Here is a 15,132-nt window from a genome sequence, read left to right as displayed (position 1 = left end):
CTAAATTGCCCTTAGTGTTCAAAATTGCCCTTAGTGTTGGGTGGGGTTACTGGGTTATGGGGTTATGGGGATAGGGTGAAGGTGTTGGCTTTGGTTGGGTGCTCTTTCCAAGAGCTGGTGCAGACTCAATGGGCCAAATGGCCTCCTTCTGCACTGTAACTTGTATGTATGATCTGTCATTTCCTCGTTCCCCATTATAAATTCTTCAGTTTCGGACTGTAAAGGACCTACATTTGTCTTCACTAATCTTCTTTTTACAAAATTATAGAAAATTTTACAGCCTGTTTTTATACTCTTTGCAAGTTTGCTCTCACACTCTATTTTCCCCTCTTGATCAATCTTTAGACCTCCTTTGCAGACTTCCAAACTGCTCCAAATCCTCCGACTTGCTACTTTTTCTAGCAACTTTATATGACCCCTCTTTGCATCTAATACGAGCCTTAATTTATCTTGTTAACTATGGTCGGGCCACTTTTCCTGTTGCGTTTTTGCACCAGACAGGAATGTATAACCGTTGCAATGCATACATTTGTTCCTTAAATATCAGCCATTACCTAACCACTGTGATGCCTTTTAATTAATGAAGTTCTTGTATTTGTCTTACCTAACTCACACCTCATACCTTCATAGTTTCCTTTGATTTGATTTAAGACCCTCATTGCGGATTGGACTCCTTCACTTTCCATCTTAATGTAGAATTCTATCATGCTCTGGTCAGATAAGTTCTTTAAGGGCTCAGCCAGCTGTGGCAGGAGTCGTGCTACTGGAATATACTTGGTGAAGATTGGTGAAGTCTCCCACACAGAACATATTCTGTGCCCTGGCTACCCTTGGTGCTGTTCAGCTTGGAGAAATATTGATAATGATAATCAGTTGGAGCCTTTCTTCCCCATATTTGACCTCATGCCACAAGGGATCATGGGAGCTGGTGCCAATTTTGAGGACTGCAAGTGCCACTCCCTTCTGGGGCAGCATGGTAACACAGTGAGTAGCCCTGTTGCTTCACAGCTCCAGGGTCCCAGGTTCGATTCCTGGCTTGGATCACTGTCTGAGTGGAGTCTGCACGTTCTCCCCGTGTCTGCGTGGGTTTCCTCCGAGTGCTCCGGTTTCCTCCCACAAGTCCCGAAAGACATGCTGTTAGGTAATTTGGACATTCTGAATTCTCCCTCAGTGTACCCGAACGGGCAGCAGAATGTGGCAACTAGGAGTTTTTCACAGTAACTTAAACACAGTGTTAATGTAAGCCCACTTGTGACAATAAAAAGATTATTATTATTATTATTGCATATTACTCAGAAACCGCCACTTCCTGATGGGTTTATCTTGCTGGTCGGACAGCATAATAGGTATTGATTGTAGAAGAATCTGCGAGATTGGCTGAAATGCATGATTCGTGATTATATCAGGCTGATGTTTAACTAGATAACGGGACAGCTCTCCAAATTTTGGCACTAGTCCCCAGGATATCAATGTCTCGATTTTAATAATCTTTATTGTCACACGTAGGCTTACATTGCAATGAAGTTACTGTGAAGAGTCTCCAGTTGTCACATTCTGGCGCCTGTTCGGTTACAAAGGGAGAATTCAGAAAATTACCTAACAGCACGTCTTTCAGGACTTTTGGGTGGAAACCAGAGCACCCGGAGGAAACCCACGCACACACGGGGAGAACGTTCAGATGCCACACAGACAGTGACCCAGCCGGGAATCGAACCTGGGACCCTGGCGCTGTGAAGCCACAGTGCGAGGGACTTAGAGAGTCTACGGGGCTGGAGACGCCTTTATTGTTTTTTGGTGCCGAGGTCAATACGGAGTGGTCCTTCCTGTTTTTATCTTATTCGACTTTCCTGTAGTGGTTTTATATAACTGTGTGACTTGTTCGGCCATTCCAGAGGGCAGTTAAAAATCAACCAAATTGCTGTGGGTCTGGAGTCACATGGAGGGTAGCCTAGGTAAGGATGGTGGATTTTCTTCCCCTGAAAGACAAAAGTGAACAAAGCTGGTTTTTAGACAATCCGATGCTTTCTTACTGAGATTGGATTTTCAATGACATTATACACAAAGAATGTCAGCGTGCTGCCATCCACTGGACAGTAACACAACTACAAATGAACGTGCAATAATGTTCAGCAGCGAGTGTATTAATCAATATCTGAAGCGGCTGATTGGTAGTTCAATTACGAAATACATTTGAATCCAAATCAAACTGTACAAGTTCTAGGCTCTGTCTTGCATCACATTTCCAACTTGCTTCCTTTACTTGGGTGACCTCCATGGACTTTCAGTTGCCAAATTTCCATCAACCATTTGAGTGGAAGGTTAAAGTGACTCAGCTGCTCTGACCGATGAAGTTCACATTAAACTGCATCTACTGATTAATCTCAAATCACAACGGAGAACAGTTATAGACAAATACATGGATTAGACACTCGCAGCTCATTGGAAGATGGGGTAAAGTTTCATTGAGGACATAGAGATTCTGTTCAAAAAATATCAATTTAAAATGTTGATCTTTCAACTAGTGGCACAGTGGTTAGCACTGCTGCCTTACATCTCCGGGGACCCGGGTTCCATTCTGGCCTTGGGTGACTGTCTGGGGTGTGGAGTTTGCACTTTCTCCTGTGTCTGCGTGGGTTTCCTCCGGGTGCTCCGGTTTCCTCCCACTGTCCAAAGATGTGCAGGTTAGGTGGATTGGCCATATCTTTTTATTAAAAAAATAAAAAATATATACAAGGCCAAACGGTACAAACACTAATTTTGTGTTAGAGAAATAGGGTACCCTCCCCTCAGTACCAATGTACGGGAAGGGGGGTTAGGATACTCTGATTATTAAAACAGTTCACAACACATTTCTACAAAAACCAAATGGTACAAGCACTAAACTTTGCGCTGGAGAGACCAGATACCCTCACCTCTGTACTAATAGAAGGGAAAGGAAAGGGGTGGTGGGGAGAGAAGGGAAAGAAGGGTGGTGGGGAGGGAGGGAGTCGGGGTGTTGGTGGAGGGGGTGGGGCATTAGGGCACTGCCTGAACTATCTACGGAGGCAGAAAAACAAAAGAACCTTCAATTATGATGTGACAGATAACGGGAGTCCCCCGAGGGGGTGAGGGAGCGACACAGCATCATAGAGGCATAGGCTTAAATAGGGTGATCTTTCCAAGGGCTGGTGCAGACCCAATGGGCTGAATGGCCTCCTTCTGCACTGTAGATTCTATGATTCTAGGAACTGCAGTTCGGATTTTTATATTTATTCTGGCACAAACAGAGCCGAGCTGCTAATAGCTACAGCAACTATTTCACTTTAAATTTATTCCACCTTTTTGATAATAACATTCAATTCAAAAGCACCAATTTAAAGTTTTAAATTCTGTGTCAAATGTGACCTTAGAATGGTAAAGAATGTGTCTGATACAACGGCATGACAGATAAGGTGCTGATTGGTTATTTTTATGTCTGAGCCATTCAAACCAACAAAAGTTGCTTGGCTAAAATTGGGTTCATTCTAACTTTCAGTAGATGTGCGATTTAGGTAGCATGCGCATGTTTTTCTGCCTGTTCATACGCTGGTTGTGGTGTGTAGCCCAGTGCCAAATGCCCTGTAAATTCAGCAGGAGTCCCAGGTCTGTGCGCTTGTGTGTGTGGCTGGCACGCATTGAAGCTGAAGCTACCTGAACTTCTTAAAGGGGACAGCACACAAGCAAAATACCGTGTCTGCTGGAAATCTGAAATAATAATCCAATCTGCTGGAGTTACACATCAGATCAGGCAGCATCTGTGGAGAGAGAAACAGTGTTAACACATCAGGTCTTGGTCTTTTATCTTAAAGAGGAGGTGTATTCAAAAAACTGCAACTATCAAACTATTTGGAAAAATATTTCAGAGAAGGAATACCAATGGAGCAGCAGGTTACCGAGAAGTCTCCCAGCTTCTATGCTGTAGTGTTGGAGATGGAAGGGAGGAACTAGGTCATGTTTGTCTAGGGGACCAGGAGGCCCTCAAGGCATATATCACAAAAAGGAATGGGAGTACAGGGTGGATAATACAATGCTGGGAAAACCTTCAATGACCACATACTCATGGTCAAGGTCTGTGACTACTTCATCAAATGCCATCTCTTACCCACCACACCACCGATCTCTCCATGCACCATCACCCCATCAATTACCCATCAGCAGGTTTTAGCAACCAATGCTCATGCCCAGCGTTTCGGTGCTGCACTATTTCCGGATACCCTTAGCGCTGCAAGAAACCTTACACCCACCTTCCACAGCTTTCACATACTTTGAGCTATTTACGCATGACATTGACATCACCCAAACATCTTGGATGTTCTCAATGATGCTCTTTCCTTTCTCTTGCAGGACAAGGTGGCACATAACAGGAGGGAAAAGCCAAGAAATGGCGAGGGACAGGCACGTGTATCTTGAGAGTTCCTTGGAAGAGACGATCTTGCAAGTTACTTGACAGCAGTGACTGAGGCCATTCCAACCACTTTTGCTGAGAACACCCAGAGAATGGGGTTTATTCCTATCTTATTCTCTTTCTCAAATCCCACCTCACCCTCATCCTGCCTTTTAACATGAAAAGCAAGCTGCTGACTGTGTTGCCATAGACATCTTGCTTTCCAACCCGCCAGCTTTCTTCACTCCCACCCTCTTCTAGTGTACTTTTGCTTTCAGAACTAAAGAATGGTTGCCTGGACAACCCATGCAGACACATGATGAAGCACAGAAATAAGAGCATGCAAACATGTGAAATAGAAACAGAAGTCGGCCTTTGAGCCTGGTCCACCATTTAATAAGATCATGGCTGATCCATTTGTGCTTCAAATTCCATGTAAAAGGATGACCTTTTATTCCCTTACCCAACAAGAATTTATCTACTTTCACCTTAAAATATCAGTGACCCTGCCTCCACAGCCTTCTGAAGTAGAGAGTGCCAAAGCCACACAACCCTCTGTGTGAAAAGAAAATCTTCTCATCTCTGTCTCAAAAGGGTGATTTTAAGACAGTGCACCCTAATTCTAAATGCATCCACAAGAGGAAACATCTTTTCCACGTCGACCTTGTGAATACTGTTCAGGATCTTATATACTTCAATTAAATCACCCCTCACTCTTCTAAACTCCAAAGGAAACAAACCCAGTCTGTGTAACTAGGTAATAATCTAGTGCATCTCATCTGAACGGTCCCCAATGCATTTCAGTCCTTCTTGAAATAAGGTAACCAAAACTGCAAACAGTATTCAAGATATGGGGTATGATGTTCCCCCCACTCTGGATCCAGCGCTGATCCGGCCATGCCGGGTACACTGCGCAAGAGGCCCAAATCCGGCTTCATGCTGAGCGCATGTCCTCGCGTGAGTCACCTGACCTGCGGCGTCCGGGTGATCTGGATCACCCCCTTGCTGGGCGTGATCCAGATAATGATATTCAAATGATCCATTCGATTCATTTAAGTATGCACAGCCTATGTAAGGCCACATTCTTCCGGTGTCCGGGAGTCACCAGCTGTACCAGCAAGGCCACACCCGGGCACCGATTAGTACTGGTCTCCACAAGCAGAGACCGGCATGATGGCCACTCCTGGGATCACAGAGGGCACGAGAGCCCCATGGGTGGTCGGGGACAGGGCAGTACCCTGGAACTCCCCCAGCACCCAGGCACATTGCCTGGGTGCCAGGCTGGCAGTGACAGGGTGCCCGGGTAGCAAGTTGGCACTGCCAAGGGTCAGAGTATGAGGGGGGCCTTGCCCAAGAAAGTATCGGGCTGAAGCGGGGATATTAATTGTGGGGGGCTGAAGGGGGCTATGGAAGTGTATCATTTAGTTGGGCGAATGAAAGAGGAGGTCCTGAAAGGGGGGGAGCACTCAGTGCTTGAAATGTAAGCCCTCACATGAGTCGCCTGACTTGCGGCTCCCGGGCGATCTGGATCAGCCCCTTGCTGGGCGTGATCCAGATAATGATATTCAAATAATCCATTCGGCTCATTTAACTATGCATGGCCTTGTGACAAAGAGTCATCCAAACTTGAAACATTAGCGCCCTTTTCTCTCCACAGATGCTGTTAGACCTGCTGAGGTTGTCCAGTATTTTCTGTTTCTGTTTCTTCTTGTGTACTTTGTTTTGCATTGCGGTTACTGTTAGGAATCCTGAAGACCATCCTCATCCCGACTATTCCTCATCTTCACCCAAACCGATTCTACATCCTGATCTCCTGGCCCAAGGTCATCTCTAACTATTGCACCAATACCATCCTTAATTAACAGTGGTAGTAACTGATGTTAGGCTAACAGCTCTGTCATTCCTCGTTCTGTAGCAGCAAAAACAATCAGGACTTGACTTGGGGAGTTAAACAAGAATTCTGCCTCCTTGTATGGATGTCCTTGGTAATGCAAGTTAAAATTGCCATCAGCATGATTGGGTGAGAGGCCTTTTGATAGTCTTATGCTTCATGTGAGGTGGCTCTTGCCTGATTAGGTGAAAAAGTAATCAACATTCAAATTTCTTCTGGACAGGAAGCCATGGACTTGATCCTTGACACTTTGCAGCTCTCCATGTCTACGTTTTGGCCAGTCCAGCTACCTAGTTATAATTACTACTGTCTTCCCAATTTTGGATTCCAGGATATCATCACCCATTACTTTATAAGGCTTAAGTCATTTCAATATGTGTATTGTGAGTGAATATTTTCAGAGTTTATTGACATCGCTATCCAAGTCAATGAGTTGGAAGGGAAAGACGACTAAAAGGAAACAGATTCTCTTGAAATGGTGTCCTTATGAACTACAGCAAACAGAAGCCATAACGGTAACAGAGCTACCAGCAGGCATGTTGGATGAGGAAATTACTTAATCATCTTCACTTGGACTGTGTGTCATGAAGTGCGGCCAAATATTTTCTGTAATGTTTTGGACCTCCATTGTCTCAAGCTGATGGGGTATGTAAGAAGCACTACTCTGGACTGATTCACTGAATTTAATCCATATTCCTGGAAGCTGTGCCGTGTGGATTTAACCTCTGCGAATTAAACGTAACTTATAGTGTTATCTGAACTTGCTCCAAGGCAGAATAGTCCAAAATCCTGAAATGTGAATCTGACATTGTGTAGAATGAAGATCATTGTGAAGATAGCTACCATCTGAATCAACCACAAAGGGCAAGAACACAGTGAAGCAAAATAGTTTCAGCATGTTATCAGGAATTTTTATCTACTATTTATATATATATACCGACCAGACAGTAATCCAGCTGTGTAAACTGTGAGCAGCACCCAGGCTGTATGAGTAACAATTCCCAACAAAAATAAGAGCAGCCTCTAACAGTTATTGTCTGCTTATGTAAGATGCAATTGTATTTTTCACAGTGTACTTTACTACAATGTTATTATTTTGTGAATTAAAGTACAGGAATGTTACCAGCTGCCTATTTGATTCCCGTAAGAGGTTATATTTCATTTACTGTTTAAAGAGTTAGCTTTTACTTGTGGCATATGTTGAAATCAACTGGTACGAATTAACTCACTTCAGTCCATTATACACGCATTAAAGCAGAATATATAAATTCCACCTTCTTTAGAAATGTTTCAACATTTTAAAGCTTTTAATAGAGGAATTGGAGGTTTGTGGGAAATGTCTGTAAATGTTGCCTGAAAGGACTTCCGGTTGCGGCGATGCGGAGCTAAGCCGCATGTTCGGCAGCTCCCGCTATTAAAGGACTTTTGAGCCTATTTTAGGGCCCCAAACGCTGCTGTTTCGACGATTCCCGGTGGGGGAAGGTGTTTGGAGGAACATTCCCCGAAATTTATGGTGCTTACCCGGAGGGGGGCAAGGGAAAAGGCTGCAGCAGCTCCCCAGGAAAAGCGGGGGAAGGAGGACAAAATGGCGGCCGGCAGAGCACCCGAGGACTGGTGGAAGTGGGCGCAGGAGCAGCAAGCTGCTCTTCTGCGCTGTTTAGCGGAGCTGAAGGCTGAGTTGCTGGACTCCCTGAATGCGACTACCAACAAGCTGCTTGAGACCCAGACGGCCCAGGGGGTGGCCATTCGGGAGTTGCAGCAGCAGGCCGCTGAGTGGGAGGAGGAGGCCGTGGTCCTTGTGGGGAAAGTGGAGTTGCACGAGGCACTTCACAAAAAGTGGCAAGACCGCTTGGAGGAGCTGGACGTTTGCACGAGGCAAAATAATTTGAGGATCCTGGGCCTGGCGGAGGGGCTGGAGGGGTCAGATCTTCCGTCTTATGTGACCACGATGCTGAGCTCGTTGATGGGAGCGGGGTCCTTCCATTTGCCCCTGGAGCTTGAGGGAGCTCACAGAGTGCTGGCCAGGAGGCCCAAGCCAAATGAACCCCCGCGGGCGGTGCTGGTGCGGTTCCATCGATTCAGTGACCGGGAGTGTGTGCTGCGCTGGGCCAAGAAAGAGAGGAGCAGCAAGTGGGAGAATTCGGTAGTGCAAATCTAGCAGGACTGGAGTGCGGAGGTGGCTAAGCGGCGGGCCAGGTTTAACCGGACGAAGGCGGTGCTGCATGCCAAGCAGGTCAAATTTGGAATGCTGCAGCCTGCACATCTGTGGGTGACATATAAGGACCAACACCACTACTTCGAGTCCCCGGAGGAGGCGTGGGCCTTTGTACAGGCGGAGAAGCTGGACTCGAACTAGGGTCTGGGGGCTGCGGGGTCCGGTGCACTATGGTCGTTGCTGTTTTTGCTGTTGCTGTTTTTGTAACTTTGACATGTGTTTTTTATGCTGGTTTTTTGCTCTGTTTCCGGGTGGGTCTGTTGGGTATGGTTTTGGGTTATGTGGGGAATGTTGGGGGTTTGTGGTTTTTAAAAAATTTTTCTCTTCTGTACGGGGCCGGGGGTTGGGGTGAAACTGGATTTTGAGGAGCTGCGTCAGAAGGGTGGGGTGTGGCAGTTCGAAAACGCGGGCTTTCCTCTGGTTTCCCGCGCTGCGGGGCGGGGGGGGGGGAAGCTGGCGGTGGGGGCGTGGCCTCTACTGGTTTTTTCCCGCGCTGAAGCGGTGCCAAGGAGGTGTGGCAGGAGGGGGGATGACCCCATGTCGGGAGGGGCCGGGTTTTGGCAGGAGTTGCCGGGGTCAGCAGAAGTCAGCTGACTCACAGAAGTACCATGGAGGGTGCGTCGCGGCTAGGAGGGGTCCTAGCCTGGGGGGGGGGGGGGGGGGGGGGGGTTGGTGGGGGGGTGGGGGGGGGATACCGGGTTGCTGCTGGAATGGCCAGGAAGGAGCTGGTGTGGGCCGGGGGGGTAGAAGAGAGGCGTCATCGTCATGGGGAAGGGGTCGGGCGGGGTGTGCTGGCCTGGGGCGAGAAGTCGATGAGCGATGGCTAGTCGGCGGGGGAGGGGGACGGGGTGCCCTCTGATCCGGCTGATCACCTGGAACATGAGGGGGCTGAATGGGCCGGTTAAGAGAACTAGGGTATTTTCTCATCTGAAGGGGCTGAAGGTGGACATGGCTATGCTCCAGGAGACCCACTTGAAGGTGACGGACCAGGTTTGTCTGAGAAAGGGGTGGGTGGGGCAGGTTTTCCACTCAGGATTAGACGCGAAGAACCGGGGGGTGGCGATTCTGGTGGGGAGAGGGTGGCGTTCGAGGCGTCTGAGGTGGTGTCGGACAAGGAGGGCAGATATATTATGGTGAAGGGTAGGCTGCAGGGAGAGAAGGTGGTGCTGGTTAATGTATATGCCCCGAATTGGGATGATGCTGGCTTTATGAGGCGCATATTGGGCCGCATTCCGGACCTGGAGGCAGGGGGCCTGATCATGGGGGGAGACTTTAACACAGTGCTGGATCCCCCACTGGACCGGTCCAGTTCAAGGACGAGTAGGAGACCGGCGGCGGCCAAGGTGCTGAGGGGGTTTATGGACCAGATGGGAGGGGTGGATCCCTGGCGGTTTGGGAGGCCGAGGGCGCGGGAGTATTCCTTTTTCTCCCATGTGCATAGGGTTTACTCCCGAATAGATTTTTTCGTCCTGAGCAGGGGATTGATCCCGAAGGTGCAGGATGTCAAGTATTCGGCCATAGTAATTTCAGACCATGCTCCGCACTGGGTCGATCTGGAGATGGGGGAGCCATGGGACCAGCGCCCGCTGTGGCGCCTGGATGTGGGGATGCTGGCTAATGAGGAGGTGTGTAGGAAGGTCTGGGGAAGTATTGAGGTGTATCTTGAGACCAACGACACGGGGAGGTCTGGGTGGGGATGGTCTGGGAGGCTCTGAAAGCAGTGATCCAGGGGGAGCTGATCTCCATCCGGGCCCATAGGGAAAGGAGGGAGAGGAGGGAGAGGGGGAGACTGGTGGGGGAGCTCCTGGATGTGGATAGGAGGTACGCAGAGACACCGGAGGAGGGGTTGCTGGGGGAACGGCGTAGTTTGCAGGCCAAGTTCGACTTGTTGACCACCAGGAAGGCGGAGGCACAGTGGAGGAGGGCGCAGGGCGCGGTATATGAGTATGGGGAGAAGGCGAGCAGGATGTTGGCGCATCAGCTCCATAGGCGAGATGCGGCTAGGGAAATTGGTGGAGTGATGGATAAGGGTGGGAATGTGGTGCAGAAGGGGGCAGAGGTGAACGGGGTCTTTAGGGACTTTTACGAGGAACTGTACCGGTCGGAGCCACCGATGAGGGATATAGTGAGGGATCACTTTGGGACCAGTGACCATAATTCCATTAATTTTAAGATAGCTATGCAAAATGATGGGTCTGGCCCAAAAGTTAAAATTCTAAATTGGGGCAAGGTCAATTTTGATAGTGATAGACAGGAACTTTCAAAAATTGATTGGGGGAGCTTGTTGGCAGGCAAAGGTACGGCTGGTAAGTGGGAGGCTTTCAAAAGTGTGTTAACCAGGGTTCAGGGTAAGCACATTCCTTTTAGAGTGAAGGGCAGGGGTGGTAGAAGTAGGGAACCCTGGATGACTCGGGATATTGAGGCCCTGTGTCATGTGAGAGTACATTTAAGAAATGGATGTTTAAGCAATGTACCTTTAAGAAAATAGTGATGTCAGAGAGTGGGTGGAGCTGAGCTCACTTCTGCTTTTTGGGAGTTTTAGTTTCAGTTTGAAGAAAGCTTGGGTGTGGCTGTGAGCTGCATTGCTGGTGATCTCTGCCATGAAGGACTATCTCTTAATCCTTTGGTGAAATCCGAATTGTAAAAAGGTCTCAGTATTGAATACAAATCTAATGTGCTTCTGTTTGAAGGATTTGTTATGTCTTTTGCCTGTGCAAAGGAACAGTTTGCAGGATTGGGTAGTGTTGTATTAGTTTTGGGGTTATCTTTGAAGTCAGGGGTGTTAAGAGATCCAATATTTATTTGAAAGGTTCATTTGAGTTCATGGAATAAACATTGTTTTGTTTTAAATCCATGTGTCCATAATTGTAATACTACATCTGGGGAATAAGTTGTGTGCTTCAAAAGCAACAATCCATTAAAGGTGGGGGTTAGTTGAGCTCCATGATACATTTTGGGGTTCTGAAAACACCTCTCCCATAACACCTGGTCAAAAAGAAGAATCATAGAACCTACAGTGCAGTAGGTGGCTATTTGGCACATCGAGTCTACACTGGCCATTGGAAAGAGCACCTTAACAAAATCCACACCTCCACCCTAATCCCCTAACCCAGTAACCCCTCCTAACCCAACCTTTTTGGACACTAAGGGCAATTTATGTTATAATATAGCTATTGTTCTTGCTTACGCCAGAGATTTTACCAGTTGGACTGTTCTAGACATAGAATTTACAGTGCAGAAGGAGGCCATTCGGCCCATCGAGTCTGCACCGGCTCCTGGAAAGAGCACCCTACCCAAGGATAACACCTCCACCCTGTCAGATCATTGAACACAGATGGATTGAGTAACTAGCTGTGCTTGCTTTAGGATGTAGATCATAGATCATAGAAATGACAGTGCAGAAGGAGGCCATTCGGCCCATCGAGTCTGCACCAGCTCTTGGAAAGAGCACCCTACCCAAGGTCAACACCTCCACCCTATCCCCATAACCCAGTAACCCCGCCCAACACTATGGGCAATTTTGGACACTAAGGGGCAATTTATCATGGCCAATCCACCTAACCTGCACATCTTTGGACTGTGGGAGGAAACCGGAGCACCCGGAGGAAACCCACGCACACACGGGGAGGATGTGCAGACTCTGCACAGACAGAGACCCAAGCCGGAATCGACCCTGGAGCTGTGAAGCGATTCTGCTATCCACAATGCTACCGTTCTTCTTGAATAAAATAGTCTCTCATTTTTCTGAGCTGTTTGTGCAGAATAAAGTGAGCACACATGGTGAATACACAGGGCAGTTAAGAGTGTATAATCACAAACCCAGGGCAAGACATTTGTTATTTGTGATGACCTGAAAGCAGTACATGAAGGAACATTTGTAATTTCTTTAAAAAGATTGTGGAATCTGTAATTTATTTTAAAGAATGTTTGAAATGGACTTCCAAGAGTTTACATCAATTGTAAAGGTTTGAATTTAATTTTCTTGGATAATAAGAAATACTGATCCATGTGACCTGGTTACCCTTGACCTGGAAGCAGTGCCAAAAGAGAGGAAGTTAAGAAGATATCCATATGGATGATGAGATAGAAAGGAGAGCGGCAGACACAAAAGAGAACTCTGAGCAGAGGAGGGCACAGGTGAACAGCACACTGATGCAGACATATGGAGAAAGCAAACACAGATGGGGAATACTGGGAATTCTTGTGAGGTGGAGCAAAAAACTCCCAGGAAAAGGTTGATCTTTGTGTTTGGCAGGAAAGGAAACAGGAGCTCCAGTAGGTGCTTTGCAAGCTGACTAAAAAAGTCTAAAAGCTATATGACTATCTTGGAGATGCTAAAGAGCTGGGTGTTTTCTCAGAGATGACTAAACCGCAAATAGGAATATTATTGGTTGCTCAGTTGAAAAGGAACTCTGAAAACATACACCACCAGGACTGTCATGACCTGAATTGAATTGCGGCTTGCTGATGATATTCAAACCTGTGAAACTCAGTGGTGAAAGCTATTGTGGATGTGTGAAGAAATAACAGCATATTATGGTGGGGGGAGGGGGTGTGGAGTTCTGTTTAAGGAGAATCTTATCAGTCTTTGTTCATCTTTCTACACCTCTATGTCATCCTAATTGGTTTGTGTTAGAATCAAATACACTTGATTCGATGGTTAACTTTCAATCCTTAATGTGCAACATAAGTTCTGAATGTTTCATGTTTGAATATTTGTGTATGTTATGGAATGCGATTCTGTGCTTTTATCAAGACTGGTTTCTACTGGTTTTCTGCTGACTTTGCTTTATCCACATTATGAACAATGGTGCCTTCATGTTGCTCTGGTGCTTACTTCGACCTTGATCTAGATTACTGGTACGACTCATTTCTTAATGTGAAACTGATTTTGAAAATATGTTCATCAGAATAATAGCTTTTTCATCTTGCTTAGTGAAAATGGTGTTTTTATCTCCAATTAGTTTTTGCATGTGTCAGGCTTTTTGTGTCTCTGTTGAAGCGATGTGTTTTGTCATGACCAGAGGTTATGAGTGCTGAAATCCTCATTTTAAAATGGGTATTAAAACTGGGTCTTAATATTTACATTAAAATAGCCTTTTTATCTATCAGACCTATCAGGAAATAGTTGATTCTATCAATGATGTAGTGCTTTAGGGAGACAAATCTTTCGTCCTTGCCTGGTCTGGCTTGTATGTGACTCCAGACCCACAGCAATGTGGATGACCCTTAAACGCCCTCGGAAATGACCGTGTAAATCACTCAGCTCAAGGGCAATTTGGGATTGACAACAAATGTTGGCTTAGCCAGCAATGCCCACATCCCATGAAATGATACATTTTAGAAAATTGTGAAACTGTGCTGGTACAGAGTGCCACATTTGTGTGGAGGATGAAGTAAATTCTTGAGGTAGCAAGCTACTATTTAAAATGAAATTTACCTTACTATTTGAAGCATCGTTTGCCTGTTTATTCCTGTTTAATTTACATTTATTCAAATTTGTCTTCAAGTAAAAGTTGCAAACAGTGAAATCTTGTTGATAGTTTGTACTTTGGGGTAATTTGGTTAATGCAGTATCTCTGGCTAATCGGGGCACAGGCACTGTCGCAGCCGACCTGATGCTGCAGAGGACGATCTTCTTCTTCGTGCTCAGGAGATTATTGTGGCCTTTTCCCCTGATCAGTAAATTCCCTCCTCGCACTTTCAAGCCCCATTTCTGCAACTCGAATACATAATCTCAGTGGACAACCTCATGCAGCTCTAAGGGATTGTTTCAATTTTGTATCAGTTGTTTTTCAGATGCAATGCTAAACCGAGGTCCTCTTGACCCTTACAGGTGGATATCACAAATTTCAAAGTAGCATTTGAAGAAGAGCGGTGGGGTGGGGGGCAGCGATGGCAGGGCAGGCAGAGGGGTTCTCCTGTGTCCTGACTGACATTCATACCTGAACAAATATTCTGTCTTTCAACAATCAAGTGCAAATTGGCTGCTGTGGTTTCATATCGTATTGCTATCACCACTCTTAAAAAGTAAATGGCTTTGGAATATCCTGAGATGATGAATGGTGCTATATTAATGCCTGCTCTTATTGGTTAAGGGCAGATTTTGTACATGAGATCTGTCTGATTCTCGTAATCTTTGGTATGGACTGTTCCTTCTGTGGCATGAATGGGACTGTGAAAATGTTAACATTCATGTCAGTTTCTCTCTTTCTAATTGTGGTGATGTGCAGAACTACGATGTCTTCCACAAACTTTTCCTTGGGGATCATCTTGTTAGGAGATTAAGTAGCACGTTGTTCAACCAGAAAGAGAGAGACCCGCGTGCACAAAGCATTATGAAGGTATGTTACCGTCAAAAAAGTACTAATTCCTAACAAATCCTCCCTTTTTTGTTTCATTGACATGACATAAAATGTTAGTTTGTTTGCCAAGGTAATTCCTTGCTGCCAAGTTGTTCTGTTCTGAAGCTGATAGTAGCAGAATGCTTGATTTCTTTTGTGCACTTTCTGACAGAACATCTAACTAATGACAAATGTTCTATTGCTCTTCAACCACCGAGGGCTTTCACAAAATCTTTGTTGCTTTGATGTGATGTGGTGGCACTATAGCTTTGTATCACCA

This window comes from Scyliorhinus canicula, chromosome 3, assembly GCF_902713615.1.
Source record: "Scyliorhinus canicula chromosome 3, sScyCan1.1, whole genome shotgun sequence".
NCBI lineage: Eukaryota > Metazoa > Chordata > Chondrichthyes > Carcharhiniformes > Scyliorhinidae > Scyliorhinus > Scyliorhinus canicula.
Note: the sequence above shows the minus strand (reverse complement) of the source record.